Below are 23,166 nucleotides of genomic sequence, written 5' to 3' on the forward strand. Positions count from 1 at the left end.
ATTAACATAACTGAGCAGAGATAATAGTGGCCATACACAACAAGGAAAATAGAGTTTATAGAATTAATTCAGAAAAGTTACTCTATCACCACAAAACATTAAAAAAAAAAACCTTGGAAAGGAGAAAAATCTAATATCCAGATTTTACACACTGTTTAAAATGTATAGTTTTTCAACAACAACAATAAAAGAACATGCAAACAAACAAGAACGTATGGCAAATATATAGGACATAAAAAGTACATAGTAACTATCCTTGAGAAAATCTAGACATTAAATTTAATAGACAAAAACTTTAAACCAGCTGTTATAAATATGCACAAAATGAAAGAAAATCATGCATAAGAATTTTTTTAAAGGATGAAGACAACCTTTCACCAGATAGAAGATGTTAGTAAATAAATAGAAATTATTAAAAAGTACATAAAAACTCTGGAGCTGACAAATAAATAACCAAAATAAATCCACTACTAAAGCTCAACAGATTTGAGCAGGCAGAGGAAAGAAGAGAGAACTTGAAGATAGATCCACAGAGATTTTCAGTCTGAGAAAAAGTAAAAAGAATAAGGGAAAATGTACTGAGTCCTGAAGAACAGTGGGACATCATCAAGCATACCAACACACACATAACTGAAGTCTCAGGAGAGGAGGAAAAAGGCAGAAGGAATATTTTAAAGCAATAATGACTGAAAACTTCCCAAATTTGATGTAAAATATTAATTAATACTTTTAAGAAGCTCAACAAAATCTATACAGTAAAACTGCAGAGAGATCCTCACCTACTCAAATCACAATCAAACAGATGAAAGCCAAAGACAATAAGAAAACCTTGAAAACTGCAAGAGAGATGCACTCCTCATATACTGTACAAGGGATCCTCAATAAAATAAACAATTGGTTTCTCATCAAACAACACAGAATCTTATTGACTGAGATGAGAGGATACTGGATGGTAATTCAAATCCATATAAAGAAATAAAAAGCACTGATGAAAACAAATCATATGCATATATAAAAGGCAGTATAAATATATTTTGCTTATAAATCTTTTTTGTCCTGATTTAAAATACAACTACTAAAGGAATAATTATAAATCTATATTGATGGATATACAATGTATAAAGATTTAATCTTATTATAACCGAGGCACAGAGGAAGGTATAAGGAATGGAAATACATAAGAGAAACTTTTTTATACAACTGAAAATAAATTGTTTTTATCCAAATAGATTGTTAAATAGAAAGATGTTAATTTTAATTCAGAAAAATATCACTAAGAAAATAACTTTCTGTTAAAAAAACACTAAAAGAAGTGGCAAAGAATGAAAATGGTATGCTTAAAAAAATCTATTCAACAAAGAAAAATGCAATAGTGGAGGAATATAATAACAAAGACATATGGTATATAGAAAATAAATACCAAAGTAGCAGACATAATCCTATTTTATGAGTAATTGCACTGAATGTGAAGGAATTAAACATTCAAACTGAAAGGAAAACTCTGGCTGGATAGATTTTTAAAAATCAAATTATATGCTATGTGAAACTCATTAAAAAATAATAGGTTAAAAGTAAAAGAATGGAAAAGAAGTGGTTATGCTAATATGAGCCTAAAACATAATTCAAGACAAAAATTGTTACTAGAGATAAAGAAGGACATCTTCTGATGGTTAAAGAGTAAATGCATCAAGAAAACATAATCATAAATATAAATACAAATGACACATATTGCTAAACTACATGAGGTAAAAAACTGACATAACTGAATGGATAAACAGACGATTCAACAATAATAGTTGGGATATTTCAATGCTTCACTTTCAATAATGGATAGAAGAACTAAGCAGATGATCAACAAGGAAATAAAAGATTTGAAGAACGCTATAAAACAACTCAACAAACATGTATAGACCAATTCACCCAATAACAACAGAATACATATTCTTCTGAAGTACATATGAAACACATTCCAGAAGATATTGCAAAGTAACAGGCCATAAGAGAAGCCTCAATACATTGACAAGTGTTGAAATTATTCAAAGTATCATCTTTATCTATATTGAAATGAAAATTAGAAATCAATAACAAAAGGAATTTTGGGAAACTCACAGATATGTGAAATTTGAGAAACACACACTTAAATAACCATGGGAACAAAAACAAATCACAAGGGAAATCAAGCAATAAAAGCTGACTCTTCGAAAGATCAGCAAAATCAATAAACACACTGACAAAGAACAAAAGGGAAACAGTTAAATTACTAAAATCATGAACAAAGAAGGTATATTAGGAGAGACTTTACAGAAACAAACAAAAAAAAAACCTGGTTATAAGGAAATATGAACAATTTTATGTAAAAAATTGGATAACCCAGATAAAATGCACATATTCCTAGAAAGACAAAAACTACCTATATTAACTCAGGAAAACAGAAAAATCCAAATAAAGCTTTATGAAAAAATACATTGAATGAGTGATTAATAAAAACTATCCACAAAGACTAGACCAGGACCAGATGTAGCCATGGATAATTTTGACCACAGTTTTAATGAAGAATTATCACAAATCTTCACAAACGATTCCCCCAAAATCGAAGAGTGGTGATTATTTCCCACATCATTCTCAAGACAGCATAACACAGATACTAAACCTACAGAAGAAATGACAGGAAAACTATAAATGAATATCTGTTTTGAATATGGCTATAAAATACATCAACAAAATCAGTTCAGTTCAGTTGCTCAGTCATGTCAGACTCTTTGTGACCCCATGGACTGCAGCACACCAGGCTTCCCGAGCTTGCTCAAACTCATGTCCACTGAGTCAGTGATGCCATCCAACTGTCTCATCCTCTGTCATCCCCTTCTCCTCCTGCCTTCAGTCTTTCCCAGAATCAGGGTCTTTTCCAATGAGTCAGCTCTTCGCATCAGGTGGCCAAAGGATTGGAGTTTCAGCTTCAGTATCAGTCCTTCCAATGAATATTCAGGATTGATTTCCTTTAGGATGGACTGGGTTTCATCTGCTTGCAGTCCAAGGGACTCGAGAGTCTTCTCCAACACCACAGTTTAAAAGCATCAATTCTTCAGCACTCATTTTTCTTTATGGTCCAACTCTCACATCCATACATGACTACTGTAAAAACCATAGCTTTGACAATACAGACCTTTTTTGGCAAAGGAATGTCTCTGCTTTTTAATATTCTGTCTAAGTTTGTCATAGGTTTTCTTCCAAGGAGCAAGTGCCTTTTAAATTCATGGCTGCAGTCACTAGCTGCAGTGATTTTGGAGACCAAGAAAATAAAGCCTCTCACTGTTTTCATTGTTTCCCCATCTATTTGCCATGAAGTGATGGGACCAGATGCCAAGATCTTATAGGAGATCCAACCAGTCCATTCTGAAGGAGATCAGCCCTAGGATTTCTTTGGAAGGAATGGTGCTAAAGCTGAAGCTCCAGTACTTTGGCCACCTCATGCAAAGAGTTGACTCATTGGAAAAGACTCTGATGCTGGGAGGGATTGGGGGCAGGAGGAGAAGGGGACGGCAGAGGATGAAATGGCTGGATGGCATCACTGACTCGATGGACGTGAGTCTGAGTGAACTCCGGGAGTTGGTGATGGACAGGGAGGCCTGGCGTGCTGCGATTCATGGGGTCACAAAGAGTCAGACACGGCTGAGCAACTGATCTGATCTGATCTGATGAAAGCTACTCCATTTCTTCTAAGGGATTCTTGCCCACAGTAGTAGATATAATGGTCATCTGAATTAAATTTGCCCATTCAGGTCCATTTTAGTTAATTGATTCCTAAAATGTCAGTGTTCACACCTGCCATCTCCTCTTTGACCACTTCCAATTTACCTTGATTCATGGAACTAACATCCCAGGGTCCTATGCAATATTGTTCTTTACAGCATTGGACTTACTTCCATCACCAGTCACATCAACAACTGGGCATTGTTTTCTCTTTGGCTCAGCCTCTTTATTCTTTCTGGAGTTTTTTCTCCACTCTTCTCCAGTAGCATACTGGGCACCTAATGCTAAAATGCTAGCAAGTAAATTCAACAAAATGCTAGCAAGTAAATTGAGTTTACATTAAAATGATTTTATACCATGAGCAAGTATGGTTTATTTCAGGAATGCAAGGGTGGTTCAATTTATAATAATGAATGCAATATTACTCTTTATATAGAAGGTTGAGATGGCAGAGTAGAAGGATGCTGTGCTCAATTCCACCCAAGATTACATCAAAACATACTGAAAACACACTGGAGACCTGCAAAAGACTTTTCTACAATCAAGGTTATAAAGAAAGAGCTACATGGAGTAGACTAGGAAGGGAAGAGATGTAATTAGGTTGGGATTCATACCCCTTAGGAGGTGACACAGAACAGGAGGGTGATATCATGGGCTCAGTGATCATCCATGGGCAGCGAGCAGTTTGAACCACATATTGGGAAATAAGGTCTGCTGTCCAACACCAGGAAAATGAGCCTCCTTTGCTGGTTTGATAAACCATAGGACTGACAGGAAGACAGTAAGAAACCTTGACTGCACTCCTGAATAGCATGTACATGGTTGCTTACTCCCTGAAACAAAGTGGACTAACCAAATTGAAACTGTGTGACTCTGGTGGGTATCCCATGACCACTGCATCATGTGCCCTTACCTGTGCTGAGCACCTGTTCCAGCTCCTCTAACACAAGTGCATCTCCCAACTAGAGGAAGGGCTGCTATGGCTGAGGAAAGTGTGAAACTGTGGGGTAAGGAACTGGTTCATACCTGACCACAGCTGTCACTCACTGAGGCAGTGGACTGGGAGCTATTTTGAGCTCTGACTGGCATGCTAGGACCATTCCAACACATGCTGCAACCAACAACAGGTGCCGAATCTGGCCCTTCTTGGTCCACACTCCTCCCCACTAAGGAGAAGTTTCTATTCCAGGGTTGGGGACAGGGCACACAATTAAAAGGAATGGAACAGGCTATAACTTGATCCTCCAGACTTCTACTACAGTGCCTATGCATCCAGCCCCACTCCAAATAACATGCTGATGACTCATGAGCATAGGAGAAGATCTAGCCTACACTTGGCTTTTATTTACTTATACTTGGCCAGTCTATCTCCAGCCCCACCTCTCACTAAGGTGACAGCTGCCAGCACACTCTGGGGGAAGACATGATCCATGCACACTTCACATTCACTTGTTTCACCAAAGCCAATGGGCACAAGTAGACTGCATAGGGACACTTCCAAACAAGGACAATAAACACTTCAACTGGGATATATAATTGTTTTATGTAATTTCATAAAGACTGAGAAATTGAATCAAATTATAAGACAGTGGAATTTGTTTCAAACAAAAGAACAAAAAAATCTAGAAAAATAATTAATAAAATAGAGATTAATATTTATCAGATAGAGTTCAAAGCATTAGTAATAAGAATGCTAAATGAACTAAGGAAAAGAATAGATGAATACAGTGAGAATTTTGATAAAGAAGTAGAAAATTTTCAAAGAACAAGTCAGAACTAAAGAATTCAATAACTGAAATGAAAAATACACAATAAAGAATTAAGAGCAGACTAAGTGATACAATCAACATTCAGAAAACTAAGATCATGGCATCTGGTCCCATCACTTCATGGGAAATAGATGGGGAAACAGTGGAAACATTGTCAGACTTTATTTTTGGGGGGCTCCAAAACCACTGCAGATGGTGACTGCACCCATGAAATTAAAAGATGCTTACTCCTTGGAAGGAAAGTTATAACCAACCTATACAGCATATTAAAAAGCAGAGACATTACTTTGCCAACAAAGGGCCATCTAGTCAAGGCTATGGTTTTTCCAGTAGTCATGTATGGATGTGAGAGTTGGACTATAAGAAAGCTGAGTGCCGAAGAATTGATGCTTTTGAACTGTGGTGTTGGAGAAGACTTTTGAGAGTCCCTTGGACTGCAAGGAGATCCAACCAGTCCATCCTAAAGGAGATCAGTCCTGAGTGTTCCTTGGAAGGACTGATGCTGAAGCTGAAACTCCAATACTTTGGCCACCTGATGCGAAGAGCTGACTCATTTGAAAAGACCCTGATGCTGACAAAAATTGAGGGCAGGAGGAGAAGGGGACAACAGAGGATGAGATGGTTGGATGGCATCACCAAATCAATGGACACGAGTTTGGGTAAACTCCAGGAGTTGGTGATGGACAGGGAGGCCTGGTGTGCTGTGGTCATGGGGTCACAAAGAGTTGGGACATGACTGAGCGACTGAACTGAACTGAAGTGACACAAAAGAATGCTAAAGTGATCAAGATGACAGAATAATGGAACTCACCCAATCAGAAGAGCACAAAGTGAAACAAATTTTTAAAAAGGGGGAAATTTAAGGGACTTCTAAGTCATCAGGCATACTAACATTTGAATTACAGGTGTCCCAGAAGAATAGAAAGAGAAAAGGATCAAAAATGTATTTAATAAAATTATCGATGAAGACTTCTGAAATGTGAAGAAGGAAACAAATATACAGGTACAGGTAGTACATAGAGTTCAAAATAACATAAACCCAAAGAGACTAATACTGAGACATATCATAATTTAAATTGCAAAAGTAACAGATAAAGACTCTAATGGTAGCAACAGGAAAACAAAGAGTCACAAACAAAGGAAACCCCATAAGGCATCCAGGTGATTTTTATGCAGAAACTTAATCCAAAACCTACAGTATATATACAAAAACTGGAAAGAAGGAATACAAGTATACCACCAATGAAAATCATCAAACCACATGTGAGGAAACTAAAAGAAGAAAAAAAAAAAAAACCTGAGAAACACTAACAAAAACTATTAGAAAACAATTAACCAAATGGAAATAAGTACATATCTGTCAATAATCACTTTAAATAAAAATGGACTAAATATGTCGATCAAAATCCATAGGGATGCTGACTGAATAAAAACACAGGACCCATCTATATGATAACAAACCATCAAAGGTAAAGACACAGATGGACTGAAAGTGAGGACATTGGGAAAAGTTTCATTCAAACAGAAATGACAAGGAAGCAGTAGTAACAATATTCATTTCAGACAAAATAGAATTTAAAATGAAATTCATTAATTATATAATCATAAAGATCAATATAAAAAGATTTAAAATGTTTGTTAAGATGCTTATTAATAATACAGGAGCAACTAAATGGATAAATATTAGGTTGATGCAAAAGTAATCGTGGTTTTGCATTCCTTAATTTTGCCATTTAATATTGGAATACATTCTTAAATAAATGTGGTTATGTTATACATCACTTTAATGCACATTTAAATTCTTGCTTTAAGTTTTGGCTAATGACTTATTACTTGCTGTGTATTTGATATTTATTTTAGACTATGGAAATGATGTTAGACAAAAAAGCAAATTCAAGCGATTCTTTGAGTTCAAAATGGGTTATAAAGCAGCCAAGACAACTTGTAACATCAACACATTTGGTCTAGGAACTGGTAAGGAACATAAAGTGCAGTGGTGTTCAAGAAGTTTTGCAAAGAAGACAAAAGCCTTGAAGATGAGCAGTGTAGGCCAGCGTAGGCTGGCCATCGGAAATTGATAACAATCAATTGAGAGCAATCGTCGAAGCTGATCCTCTTACAACTACACAAAAAGTTGTCAAAGAACACGAAGTTGACCATTCTATGGCCATTTGGCATTTTAGGCTAACTGGAAAGGTGAAAAGGTTTAGTAAGTGAGTGCCTAGTGAGCTGATCAAAACTAAAAATTAAAAAAAAAAAAAACTTTTCAGTATTGTCTTCTCTTATTTTATGCAAAAACATTGAACCATTTCTCGAACGCACTGTGATGTGTGATGAAAAGTGGATTTTCTATGACAACTGGTGATGCCTGGCTCAGTGGTTGGACCAAGAAGAAGCTCCAAAGCACTTCCCAAAGCCAAACGTATGCCAAAAATTGGTCATGGTCACTGTTTGGTGGTCTGCTGCCTGTCTGATCCACTATAGCTTTCTGAATCCTAGCAAAACCATTACACCTGAGAAGTATGCTCAACAAATCGATGAAATGCACCCAAACACTGCAATGCCTGCAGCTGGCATTGGTCAACAGAATGAGCCCAATTCTTCTCCACAACAATGCCTGATGCATGTCACAAAACCAAGACTTCAAAAGTTGAAAGAACTGGGCTACAAAGTTTTGTGTCACACGCCATATTCACCTGACTTCTTGCCAACCGATTGCCACTTCTTCAAGCATCTCGACAGCTTTTTGTAGAGAAAATGCTTCCACACCAAGATGAGGTAGAAAAATGCTTTCTAAGAGTTTGTCAAATCCCAAAGCATGGGTTTTTATGTTACAGGAATAAACAGACATTTCTCATTGGGAAAAAGGTGTTTATTGTAATGGTTACTATTTTGATTAATAAAGATGTGCTTGTGTCTAGTTATAAGGATTTAAAATTCATGGTCTGAAGCCACAGTTATGTTTGCACCAACCTAATAAGTATTAACAAATATAAAGGGAGAAATTGATATTGATGTAAAAATAACAGGGGGCTTTAACACCCCACTTACATCAATGGAAAGATCATCTAGAAAATAAATTAGGCAATAGTAAGTAGTCTTAAATGACAAAATAGACCAGTTGGCTTAATAGGTAACTACAGGACATTCTATCCAAATACAGTAGAATACACATTCTTTTCAAGTACATGTGGAACATTCTCCAGAATATATCACTTTAGGTCACAAAACAAGTCTCAACAAATTTAAGAGGGTAGAAGCTTTGTCAAGCACTTTTTTTAACCACAATGGTGTGAAACTAAAATAAACTACATTAAAAAAATGGGAAAAGCACAAAAATACGGATATTAAAGAACATACCACTAAAGAACCTATGGGTCAATAATGAAATCAAAGAGGAACTCAGAAAATACCTTGAAACACATGAAAATAGAAAAACAACTTTCCAAAATATATGACATGTAGCAAAAGAAATTACGTCCAGGAAGTTTATAGGAATAGAGGTCTTCCTCAAGAAACGATAAAAATCTCAAATACATAACCCAGCCTACCACATGGAGAAGGAAATGGCACCCCACTTCAGTACTTTTGCCTGGAAAATCCCAGGGATGGAGGAGCCTGGTAGGCTACAGTCCATGGGGTCGGGAAGAGTAGGACACGACTGAGCGACTTCACTTTCACTTTTCACTTTCACGTACTGGAGAAGGAAATGGCAACCCACTCCAGTGTTCTTGCCTGGAGAATCCCAGGGATGGGGGAGCCTGGTGGGCTGCCATCTATGGGGTCACACAGAGTCGGACATGACTGAAGCGACTTTGCAGCAGCAGCTGCAGCAGCCTACCATATAAACTAATGAGATAAACAGGAACAAAGCCCAAAGTTATAAGATGTAAGGAAATAAAGGAGATGAAAGAAGAAATAAATAAGAGACTGCTGCTGCTGCTGCTAAGTCGCTTCAGTCATATCCAACTCTGTGAGACCCCATAGATGGTAGCCCACCAGGCTCCTCCATCCCTGGGATACTCCAGGCAAGAACACTGGAGTGGGTTGCCAATTCCGTCTCCAATGCATGAAAGTGAAAAGTGAAAGTGAAGTCCCTCAGTCATGTCCGACTCTATGAGACCCCATGGACTGCAGCCTACCAGGCTCCTCCGCCCATGGGATTTTCCAGACAAGAGTACTGGAGTGGGGTGCCATTGCCTTCTCTGAAATAAGACTAAAAACATCAATAAAACATTTTAAAAACATTTTAAAACATTTTAAAAACAGCTTTTGGTTTAAACAGAATTGATGAACCTCTATCCAGGTTCACCAAGAAGAGAGGACACAAAAAAGGAAATGAAAGAGAAGAAATAAGAGAAATCTACAGTTATAAGCCAATAAAATGGACAAATGAGAAGAAATGTTCAAATTTTTAGAAACATACAATCTCCCAAGATTGAATTAAAAAGAAATATTTGCAAAACTAATCACTAGTAGTGAAATTGAACTAACTTCTAAAAGCAAACAAAATAACTCCCAGCAAACAATATTCCAGGACCATAGAAATTCACATGGGAGTTCTACCAAACAGAAGGACAGCTAATACCTATCCATTTTGATTTTTTCCAAAAAACGAAGAGGGTGGAACACTCTCATTTTCCTTCTTAAAAAAAAAAAAAAAAAAAAAAAAACTCCTAGAGGAGAACATAGGCAAAACACTCTCCGACATACATCACAGCAGGATCCTCTATGACCCACCTCCCAGAATATTGGAAATAAAAGCAAAAATAAAAAAATGGGACCTAATTAACCTTAAAAGCTTCTGCACATCAAAGGAAACTATTAGCAAGGTGAAAAGACAGCCTTCAGAATGGGAGAAAATAATAGCAAATGAAGCAATCGACAAACAACTAATCACAAAAATATACAAGCAACTCCTACAGCTCAACTCCAGAAAAATAAACGACCCAATCAAAAAATGGGCCAAAGAACTAAATAGACATTTCTCCAAAGAAGACATACAGATGGCTAACAAACACATGAAAAGATGCTCAACATCACTCATTATCAGAGAAATGCAAATCAAAACCACTATGAGGTACCATTTCACACCAGTCAGAATGGCTGCGATCCAAAAGTCTACAAATAATAAATGCTGGAGAGGGTGTGGAGAAAAGGGAACCCTCTTACACTGTTGGTGGGAATGCAAACTAGTACAGCCACTATGGAGAACAGTGTGGAGATTCCTTAAAAAACTGGAAATAGAACTGCCTTATGATCCAGCAATCCCACTGCTGGGCATACACACTGAGGAAACCAGAAGGGAAAGAGACACGTGTACCCCAATGTTCATCGCAGCACTGTTTATAATAGCCAGGACATGGAAGCAACCTAGATGTCCATCAGCAGATGAATGGATAAGAAAGCAGTGGTACATATACACAATGGAGTATTACTCAGCCATTAAAAAGAATACATTTGAATCAGTTCTAATGAGGTGGATGAAACTGGAGCCTATTATACAGAGTGAAGTAAGCCAGAAGGAAAAACATAAATACAGTATACTAACGCATATATATGGAATTTAGAAAGATGGTAACAATAACTCTGTATACGAGACAGCAAAAGAGACACTGATGTACAGAACAGTCTTATGGACTCTGTGGGAGAGGGAGAGGGTGGGAAGATTTGGGAGAATGACATTGAAACATGTAAAATATCATGTAGGAAACGAGTTGCCAGTCCAGGTTCGATGCACAATGCTGGATGCTTGGGGCTGGTGCACTGGGATGGCCCAGAGGGATGGTATGGGGAGGGAGGAGGGAGGAGGGTTCGGGATGGGGAACACATGTATACCTGTGGCGGATTCATTTTGATATTTGGCAAAACTAATACAATTATGTAAAGTTTAAAAATAAAATAAAATTAGAAAAAAAAAGGGAAAAAAAAAAAAAGACAAAGGCTGTACCAAAAAAAATGAAATTACATACCTCGAGCCAAAATTACTGAAGCCACTCTTGAGTCCATGCTCTGCAACAACAGAAGTCATTGCAGAGAAGCCCATTCACCACAATTAAACAGTAGCCCCTGCTTGCTACAACTAGATTAAGTCTGAAAGCAGCAGTGAAGACTCAGTGCAGCCAAAAGCAAATAAATAAATTAATTTTTAAAAAAAGAAGATTTTGCCCTCATAAAGTTTTCAGTTCAGTTCAGTTGCTCAGTCGTGTCCAACTCTTTGCGACCCCATGAATCGCAGCACACCAGGCCTCCCTGTCCATCACCAACTCCCGGAGTTCACCCAGACTCACGTCCATCAAGTCAGTGATGCCATCCAGCCATCTCATCCTCTGTCGTCCCCTTCTCCTCCTGCCCCCAATCCCTCCCAGCATCAGAGTCTTTTCCAATGAGTCAACTCTTCCCATGAGGTGGCTAAAGTACTGGAGTTTCAGCTTTAGCATCATTCCTTCCAAAGAAATCCCAGGGCTGATCTCCTTCAGAATGGACTGGTTGGATCTCCTTGCAGTCCAAGGGACTCTCAAGAGTCTTCTCCAACACCACACTTCAAAAGCATCAATTCTTCGATGCTCAGCCTTCTTCACAGTCCAACTCTCATATCCATACATGACCACAGGAAAAACCATAGCCTTGACTAGACGAACCTTTGTTGGCAAAGTAATGTCTCTGCTTTTCAATATGCTATCTAGTTTGGTCATAACTTTCCTTCCAAGGAGCAAGCATCTTAATTTCATGGCTGCAGTCACCATCTGCAGTGATTTTGGAGCCCAAAAAAATAAAGTCTGACACTGTTTCCACTGTTTCCCCATCTATTTCCCATGAACTGGTGGGACCAGATGCCATGATCTTTGTTTTCTGAATGTTGAGCTTTAAGCCAACTTTTTCACTCTCCTCTTTCACTTTCATCAAGAGGCTTTTGAGTTCCTCTTCACTTTCTGCCATAATGGTGGTGTCATCTGCATATCTGAGGTTATTGATATTTCTCCTGGCAATCTTGATTCCAGCTTGTGCTTCTTCCAGCCCAGCATTTCTCATGATGTACTCTGCATAGAAGTTAAATAAGCAGGGTGACAATATGCAGCCTTGACGTACTCCTTTTCCTATTTGGAACCAGTCTGTTGTTCCATGTCCAGTTCTAACTGTTGCTTCCTGACCTGCATACAAATTTCTCAAGAGGCAGATCAAGTGGTCTGGTATTTCCATCTCTTTCAGAATTTCCCACAGTTTATTGTGATCCACACAGTCAAAGGCTTTGGCATAGTCAATAAAGCAGAAATAGATGTTTTTCTGGAACTCTCTTGCTTTTTCCATGATCCAACAGATGTTGGCAATTTGATCTCTGGTTCCTCTGACTTTTCTAAAACCAGCTTGAACATCTGTAAGTTCACGGTTCACATATTGCTGAAGCCTGGCTTGGAGAATTTTAAGCATTACTTTACTAGCGTGTGAGATGAGTGCAATTGTGCGGTAGTTTGAGCATTCTTTGGCATTGCCTTTCTTTGGGATTGGAATGAAAACTGACCTTTTCCAGTCCTGTGGCCACTACTGAGTTTTCCAAATTTGCTGCCATATTGACTGCAGCATTTTCACAGCATCATCTTTCAGAATTTGAAATAGCTCAACTCATTCTAGTAATGTCTAGGAACTTTTATGACAGAAAACAACGAGGAACTGAAGAGCCTCGTTGAAAGAGAAAGAGGACAGTGAAAAAGCTGGTTTAAAACTCAACATTCAAAAAACAAAGACCTTGGTATCTGGTCCCATCACTTAATGGCAAATAGATGGGGAAACAGTGGAAATAGTGACAGACTTTATTTTCTTGGGCTCCAAAATCACTGCAGGTGGGGTGACTGCAGCCATGAAATTAAAAGACACTTGCTCCTTGGAAGAAAAGCTATGACCAACTTAGACAGCATATTAAAAACAGATACATTACTTTGCCAACAAAGGTCCATGTAGTCAAAGCTATGGTTTTTCCAGTAGTTATGTATGGATGTGAGAGTTGAACCATAAAGAAAACTGAGTGCCGAGGAACTGATGCTTTTGAACTGTGGTGTTGGAGGAGACTCTTGAGAGTCCTTTGGACTGCAAGGAGATAAAACCAGTCAGTCATAAAGGAAATCAGTCCTGAATAATCATTGGAAGGAATGATGCTGAAGCTGAAACTCCAATATTTTGGCCACCTGATGCAAAGAACTGACTCATTGGAAAAAACCCTGATGCTGGGAAAGATTGAAGGCAGGAGGAGAAGGGGATGACAAAGGTGAGATGATTGGATGGCATCACCGACTCGATGGACATGGGTTTGAGCAAGCTCTGGGAGTTGGTGATGAACAGGAAGGCCTGGCGTGCTGCAGTCCATGGGGTCACAAAGAGTCAGACACAACTAAGTAACTGAACTGAACGTGAGATAGATAATGCTGTACTGTGAAGGAGATAAATTGCTATAATTGGATGGAAAATGAATATGGGCCACTCCTACATTGGGGGAGGCCTAAGGAGATCATATTTGTCTGAGATCTTAATGATATGGAGGAATGGGCCACATGAAACATTTGGAAGTAAAGCTAAGGTTGCTTTTCTGACAGAGGAAACAGCTACTGTAAAGACCTTGACATGGGAAGAAGCTTGGAGCATAAGCCAAGCAGAAAATGATGGTCAGTGTGACTACTGTGGTGTGCAAAGGGCAGAGGGGGACTGGAGGACTGAAAAGATTAAAAGGAGCCAAGATCACACAGAGTCTTATAAGTTGTAGGTACACACATTGATATTATGTAGGTTACAATGGGAAACCCTTAAGAGATTGTTAGAAAGGATATGAAAAGCTCAGTTTTATATTTATAAAAACATTACTGAGACTCCAGTATGAAAAATGGCTTGTAGGGAGGAAAACATATGACAGGGATACCCAATATGGAGGTTCTAGTTTATAGCACACAACTTTAAGACATTATATGTTAACCTGATTACCAAAACTGGTTAATGTAACTTTTTCTAAAAGATATTTAACTCTTCAAGATCATATATGCAATTGGTAAGAATCCAGGTGATATGATATAAAATAGCATTTCATATGAAAATTTTAAAATATCTGTATTACATACCTTATGAAGGATTCTAACTATAGTTAATCAGTCCATTGAGCTGCCTTTTACAATATGTATACATAGCTAAACTTTAGTCAGAAATACAGCAACAGAGCATTTGGATAATATACACTTCCTGTTTCTAAATTGGGAATTCCCTGGTGGCTCAGAGGATAAAGCATCTGCCTGCCATGCGGGAGACCAGAGTTCGATCCCTGGGTTGGGAAGATCCCCTGGAGAAGGAAATGGCAACCCACTCCAGTATTCTTGCCTGGAGAATCCCATGGACAGGAGAGCCTGGCCAGCTACAGTCTACCGGGTCGCAAAGAGTCGGACATGACTGAGCGAGTTCACTTCGGACTTGGGAACAAAAGAATTAGCAGTTATACAATTTATCACTAATTTAGTAATATGTTAACATCCCTGATGAAAGACTAGAGCCCTCATGGTATTTACTGTTTCAATAAACATGCAATTAGATTGGGGAGAAAAGACCAGTCCAGCTGGCATCTATAGATGTACTAGTCCTCAACTGTCATTAGCCAGAATTTCACCCACTGTCAACAACATCTTTTAGGGGTAAATCTCAGTTGCCTGGAAGATTTACTTTTCTGGGATAACTCATAGCCCCAAAATGCTTTACTTTCTTACTATAATAGCAAGAAAAAAGAAACAAAAATATCATTGGAAAAGATATCTCCTAACAATATTAAGCTCGATTTATCTCCCCAGGGAAAAAAAAAAAAAAAGATAATAGTTCTTATTTTATTTACCTGTCTCAATGTGGGATGAAAACAACAGAAGGTAACCTCTCAAGTCTTCCTATCCCATAGCTTTAAGTTTTACATACAGCATACATGAGAAGACCATACAGCAATATGAGAAAGAGAAGCTGATGCCATTAGAGATTATAAATTCTGAAATTAATTCTCTATTTTTCCAATCATTCTGTATAAGAATATAAGATTTTAGCTAAAAATTGAGATTAAAAAGAATATGATTCTGAAACAAGTTACCATTTTATGGCAACCGTGTAATACAGCTCAGTGGAAAAGTAATTCATAAAGGCTGCTGGGCACATAGCTAAACTTGACTTTTACCAGGAGTCAAAAGGACTGGTGAACTTCAATTGAGAATTCAAAGACTGAGGAAGCATGTTTGCATATATACAAAGGGAAACAAAACAACATGCTGCTTTTCAGAACAGTGCCACTAAATGTAGGTTTAATCTGGAACGTTGCCAATAATTCTATTTGCAAGAATTAAGATGACTATCAAAGTGTCTGACAAAAAAATCAAGCCAAGGGAATGGTCAATTGTTGAATTTCCCAATTTGATGTGAATTGCAGCATGCTAAGGCTGTTTATGGAGAAGGCAATGGCACCCCACTCCAGTACTCTTGCCTGGAAAATCCCATGGATGAAGGAGCCTGGTAGGCTGCAGTCCATGAGGTCGCTGGGAGTCGGATACGACTGAGTGACTTCACTTTCACTTTTCACTTTCATGCATTGGAGAAGGAAATGGCAACCCACTCCAGTGTTCTTGCCTGGAGAATCCCAGGGACAGAGGAGCCTGGTAGGAGGCCGTCTATAGGGTCGCACAGAGTCAGACATGACTGCAGTGACTTAGCAGCAGCAGCAGCAAGGCTGTTTATTTATGTGAAGTTGTCTACAGGGAGAAGTTCTTAAACATTTTTTACATACTAGGAAATTGTTGGTGATACTTTGAAAGTGAAAGTTACTCGGTTGTGTCCAACTCTTTGCTACCCCATGGACTGTTGCCTGCCAGGCTCCTCTGTCCATGGAATTTCCCAGGCAAGAATACTGGAGTGGGTGACCATTTCCTTCTCCAGGGGATCTTCCCAACCCATGGATCAAACACGGGTCTCCTGCATTGCAGACAGATTCTTTACCAACTGAGCTGCCAGAGAAGCCCTAAGATTCCACAAAATAGGAATCTGTACCCATGTCTTTCTTTGTGTTCGTTTGTCACCCTGATGATTGCCCCCACCTCAAGGGCAGCTCAAATACAGTCCCCTTTTTTCTGAAAGTCACTGTCCTGTTTCATATTGCCTTCCTCCTCCAGATGTGAACTAATTGTCTTTATATATATTGGGCTGACCAAAAAGTTCATTTGGGTTTTTATGTACCATGTTATGCGGAAAAAAAAAAATGAACTTTTTGTCCAACCCAATATATGTATTATGTTTACATTGACCTTATGCTTATAGCAATTATCAAACCTTTCAAAGAACTAGCATGCCTTAGAGGTTAAGAAGACTAACATTGGTGATAGGCAGACATGGATTCAAACTGTAGCTCTACCATTTACCACATGCATCACATTAGGAAAGATGCTCCCTAAGGCTCAGATGGAGAAGGCAATGGCAACCCACTCTAGTACTCTTGCCTGGAAAATCCCATGGACAGAGGAGCCTGGTAGGCTGCAGTCCATGGGGTCGATAGGAGTCGGACACGACTGAGCGACTTCACTTTCACTTTTCACTTTCATGCATTGGAGAAGGCAATGGCAATCCACTCCAGTGTTCTTGCCTGGAGAATCCCAGGGACGGGGGACCCTGGTGGGCTGCCCTCTCTGGGGTCGCACAGAGTTGGACATGACTGAAGCCACTTAGCAACAGCAGCAGCAAGGCTCAGATACCATTGTCTGAAATACAACTATTTCCAATATCTACCTCATGCTGTTTTCTAAATGTTTTATGCTGTTTCATACCACTAGGCAGTCCCATCTGCCAATTCTTTCTGATTTCTATATCTTTACAATTTTCTTCTTTCCTTTTATTTTTGGCTTTTGGCTTTATTTTAATTATATGTATGTTTTTAATTGAAATACTCAAGATACAACACTTTGTAAATTTAAGGTTTACACATTGATTTTATACATTTATATATTGTAATATGATGACTATTATAGTGATAGCTCCTTTATTACATCACGTGTGTGTTAGTTGCTTAGTCGTGTCCAACTCTTTGCAACCCCAAGGACTGTAGCCACCAGGCTCCTCTGTCACATGTGGGCTACATTCCATGGGGCCACAGAGAAGCAAACACGACTGAGCACAATGAATCAGTGGCATTTCCTTAGGGTCAGTCCTCCTGCTATACTGATTGCACCCAGATAGTAGAAACCATACCTTGCCCCATGGGGGCTTACACAAGGCCTGACTCATATTAGGCACTCATGCTGTTTGGTGAATGAACAAATAAATGCTCACATATTTACTGGTATGAGAGACTTCTAACATCTCAAAGCTGGAGAAAGAAAGCAGTGAACGTACTTGAAGGAGCAAGAGAGTGTTAAAGGATGCAAGAAGAAGAAAAAGGAAACAGTGAACACAAAGGTAACAAAAATTAAAATGAGACACACACAAAAAAGATAAAGTAAAGAGCTAATTTTGAAAAAGTTGACCAAGGGCTCTATATTTAATAGCATTGCAAGGAGACCTTTGTTACCAGAGTGAAAAAGAGGTGAGTATCTGCAAGATACTCAGAAAAAGGGAGAAGAAAGGAGGGGGAACTTTATCAGTCACCACCCTAGATAAAGCCTTCAAAGCAGCAAATATCACAGCATTCTCTACTTGAAATATGTGTGGCCTTAACCAGAGATGGCGTTAGCCAGAAATGTTTTCAAATCTACCAGAAGAATTCAAACAGAAGATTTTTCCATCTTCTTTGCTATGGAACCATTTGTCATTTTCCTTTTAAGTCAACAGCTCAGAGCCACAGTGTCACAGGCCCACCCAACACTAAGCCAGGCTGAGTCATATCAGCAAGCAGAGTTTGACACTGACCTTTTCATATTCGGTATTTGACTGCCTGGCCCATCAGCAGGTCTCATGTCTCACTGTTTACAACTTCACTAAACTGTAAAGAGGGGACCGTCAGTCAAAATACCAAGAGCTGAAAGGTCATAGCAGGCAGCTTACTATTTGGCAATGATTTTTAATCATTCACTCTGCAATACAGCCGAGACTCTACAGTTAATTCCATTTGTTATTGACGGAAAGAATTTCACCCAACCTTTATTTTGAGGGTTTAACAGAAACCAAAGACAAATACAATGGAATTTTGACTATATTGTGGGGATTGGGGAAGATTCCGTTCAACTCAACAGGCTTTTCTTTAAGACTTTAACATGCCCAACAATGCTTTGATTGCTATGGAAAAAATAAAAGGAGCAAAAATCATGCACCTTACTTTACTGAGTTTTGGGAAAGTGTGTAGAGAGACAAGAAATACCCATATAACCCACATTTTGTCAAGCCCTTCATAGCCTGTCAGTATTAAATGAAGTCAGCAAATCACAATGGACAGACTGGATAAAATCTAGTACTGTCTTAGAATAGAACACTGTGTATCCCTCTAAAACAGGGTTTTTCAACTTCAGAACTATTGGCATTTGAGGCCAAATAATTCAGTGTTGTGGAGAGGCGTCCTGTACATTGTAACATATTTAGCAGTATTTACCAGCCCCTACCCACTGCAAGCTAATAGCACCCTCATCCCTGTTATCACAAGCAATAAAGGCTCCAGGTATTGTCCAATGTTCCCTGGGGAACAAAATCATCCCTGGTTAACAGAAACTGTTCTAAAATGAAATAGATTTATATTCACTGACACATTATTAGTGGAAACTGAAAGATGCTGGAGACTCTTTCTCATTCATATATATATATATATATATATGAAGTGAAGTCGCTCAGTCATGTCTGACTCTTTGCGACCCCATGGACTCTAGCCTACCAGGCTCCTTCGTCCATGGGATTTTCTAGGCAAGAGTACTGGAGTGGGTTGCCATTTCCTTCTCCAGGGGATCTTCCCAACCCAGGGATCAAACCCGGGTCTCCTGCTTCGTAGGCAGACGCTTTACCATCTGAGCCACCAGGGAAGCCAGCTGGTACTTCCATATATATATATATATATATATATATATATATATATATATATATATATAAAATGAATAGATGAAAGAACCTTCCACCTCTGGCACTTGTATAAGACTCTCATTCAAAAATATATATATACACACACACACATATAAGAAATACATATGTATATATACATATAAACACCGCTGTCTTGTACTTTTCAATAATAATGTATTTTATATACTATTATGTACATAGTAGCATGTATACGTAGTACAGAAAATCTAGACAAATGATTCTCAACCCTGTCTACACATTATAATTAACAGAGGAGTTTTTAAAACAATCTCATGGGATATGACCTGGGTTCTGGTATTTTTTTCAAAGTTTCTCTAGTGATTCTATTGTTATTCAACCATGGTTGATAACCATCCAGAGGGCTTGTTAAACACAAATAGGACGGCCTTGCCTCCAGAGTTTCTGAATTAGTAAGGCTGGGATGAGGCCTGATAACTCACAATTCTAACAAGTTCCCAAGTGACACTCACAGTGCTGGTCCAAGGATCAAACTGAGAATCACTGTTCTAGAATGATGTACTCCAGATTATTAATGGTGCTCTTTTTCTCTCTTAAATGGAATTCTAGGGCAGAGGAAAAGGGAAAATTGTACTCCTAATCTTAAATTCTTCTGTGGTACTTGAATGTTTAGTATTATTGCTTTTATAATAGCTTCTTAAATTTCCAAAAATAATGAGTATGTTGCCATTATTTCAAGTCCCCTTTATATTCCTTCTAAGTTTCCTCCCCATCCTTTCATCAAAGATAATTACTATCTTGAATATTTTGTTAATCATTTTCTCACTGGATAAAAGTAGTTTTATCACCTATACCTGTATCCACAAAAATGCATTAGCTAATTTTGGCTATTTTCTAAAAAACATCATAAAACTAAAATTATACTATCTGTATATATATACAGCGTAGTATTTTTGGTAAATGCCATGATTTTTAGATTTATCTATGTTGATATGTATACCTGTAGCTTACTTATTTTCTTTCACTCTCTTATTTATATATATAATATAAATATATTTCTTTATACATATATGATTATTTATACATATGTTAATATAATATATTGAATATATTTATACATGTAATATACATATAATGTATTTATACATATTATATATATTTGTACATATATTTATATATAATATATATTTATACATATTTATACATATAATATACATATGTACATATATTATTGGAGAAGGCACTGGCAACCCACTCCAGTACTCTTGCCTGGAAAATCCCATGGACGGAGGAGCCTGGTAGGCTGCAGTCCATGGGGTTGCTGGGAGTCGGACATGACTGAGCAACTTCACTTTCACTTTTCACTTTCACACATTGGAGAAGGAAATGGCAACCCACTCCAGTGTTCTTGCCTGGAGAATCCCAGGGACGGGGGAGCCTGGTGGGCTGCCATCTATGGGGTCACACAGAGTCAGACACGACTGACACGACTTAGAAGCAGCAGTAGCAGCAACATACATATATTATATTTATACATATAATATACTTATATTTATACATATATATAATATATATGATTTATACATAATATATATTTATACATATATTATATATATATGATTATTCCCAGTTTTTTTACTTACAAACAATGCTTCAGTGCACATTCACATACATGCACATGTTTATATTTACTAGATAAAGAAGTTGTATCAGTCCATATAACAACAGTAGATGAGAGCTCCATTACACCATATCTTCACCAATACTTGGTATTGACAGATTTTAATATTTTCCCACTTGATTGCTATGAAATGATATTTTATGGTTTGAATTTGTAAATCCATGATGCAACTTGTTTCCCCAGGAAGTAATTTCATGCCTCTTTCAGACATGTGCGATATCAGAGACACAAATGTTTAATTCCCTGATAAACTCCTGGGAGCTCTCTTCACAAACACCATACACAGGAATGAATGAGTCCTGTATTTGCTGACAAAGGACTAAATGAACTGAATTACATAATAATGATACTGACTCTACATCTACATTTGGGTATTTGAAGTTATTTTCTCATTTGTTCCATTTTTCACATAAGAAGGTATTTGAGACAGGTCAGGTAAGTTTCCTTATTCCAAAATTACAGAAGAGCCTATGGAAACTGACTTTAATAAATAGTTCCCCACCACATCACTGGATTTTGACAAAGCTAGGGCCACAAAATAATTAAAATGCAGAACTAAACGCAATCTTGAAATTTACCTCCTTCAATGCTTCACTTTGAGTACGAAAAATGGAATATATCAGAGGAGAAGTGACTTATTAGACTGACTCATAGAGCCAGTTTGAAGCAGAGCTGCAAATAGAATACAAATCCAGTCATCTTTTCAGTGCAACCCCGTGACATTCTGAGAACAGGCCTATGAAAGACATTCAGCGTTAAAATCTCTGATATGAGGAGGGGAAGGGAAATAAAGTAATGAGCCTTAAAAATAAGAAGTTACCCATTATTACTGAGGCTAGGAAGGCTATGCCCTGGGGTGGGGGCTTCTGGCATTACTAAGGAAAGATCTCAGGGCTCCCATCCACAACAGAGACAATCAACCTTACAATTGTCAGGTTAGAGTGGTCAGTGTAGGACACTGCTTTCTAATGTGGCTTCCCCAGCTACAGCCTAACCTGCCAGCCACCTTGACGTGGGCTTCCAGAAGTCATTGTTTTAAAGCAGGCACCACTGCACTGGCTGAAAGTACCTCCGTCAGATTATCATGCTCTTAATTAGCCGTGCATGATGGCAATCAATTAAGGATGGCATAAAAGCCAATAGAAATAATGCAACTCTCATTAGGGATTTCTCATTTGTTATATGAGTGTGTCTACTGGGTGAGTTCCCATTAAAACAAACTGGGGCCTATTATTTAAGCCATTTCAGGAGAGTGCTAGGTTATCTTTCCATTTGACATTTATTGTACCTGGCATAAAGGTTAAAAACAATTATGCTCACTTGGAATATTTATTATCTTATGAGATTCAAGCAGGGCCATTATGTTTGTTTTCTTCTCCTTATCAAAGCTGGTCAAAGGGAAACTTTTTAATGAGCTTGTGCTAAATATTAAGGAGATTTTTCCCTTCCCTGCATTCAGAGAGATAAACCTGGAAATAAACCTGGAAACAGTGATACTCTCTGTAAAAGCTCGGAGATGTGTCATTTATTATTTGCACACTGCTGCTGCTGCATGTGCTTTGAGCCAGCTTCCATTGTCTGAAAGAGACATATCAGCATCCCCAGGAAGACATGATCAAATTACAGGAAAGAACATAGGATTGGGAGTTGGAGGATGGCTCTTTCACCAACTTCCTGTATGACTTTGACAACTCTATCCTTCCCATTGTTCAGACCAAAAGCCTGACTCATCTCTTTTTTTTTCTTATACCCCATGTTCAAACCCCCAGCAAATCTTGTTTGATTTGACCTTCAAAACAAATCCAGAATTTGATCACTTCTCATCTTTTCCACTGCTATCAAGATGGCCCAAGCCAATGTCATCTCTAGGCTAGATTACTATCACAGCTTCCTAACTGGTTGAATTAGACTTCTTCAGAGAAACAGAACCAAAAAGAAATGCATATGATACATAGAAAA

The 23,166-nt window shown here is 38.1% G+C and overlaps 1 long non-coding RNA gene and 1 other non-coding gene across 2 annotated transcripts in view; both read right to left on the reverse strand.

Moving 5' to 3' along the window:
• The window catches only part of LOC132344363 (uncharacterized), a 150,086-nt gene that overhangs the window by 32,744 nt on the left and 94,176 nt on the right, over window positions 1–23,166 (reverse strand). The gene's annotated exons all lie outside the window — the stretch shown is intronic.
• On the reverse strand, window positions 19,439–19,510 carry TRNAR-ACG (transfer RNA arginine (anticodon ACG)). The gene has a single exon. It is a non-coding gene; the product is annotated as a tRNA-Arg (tRNA).

The sequence above is a fragment of the Bos taurus genome, chromosome X (assembly GCF_002263795.3).
Source record: "Bos taurus isolate L1 Dominette 01449 registration number 42190680 breed Hereford chromosome X, ARS-UCD2.0, whole genome shotgun sequence".
Taxonomy (NCBI): domain Eukaryota; kingdom Metazoa; phylum Chordata; class Mammalia; order Artiodactyla; family Bovidae; genus Bos; species Bos taurus.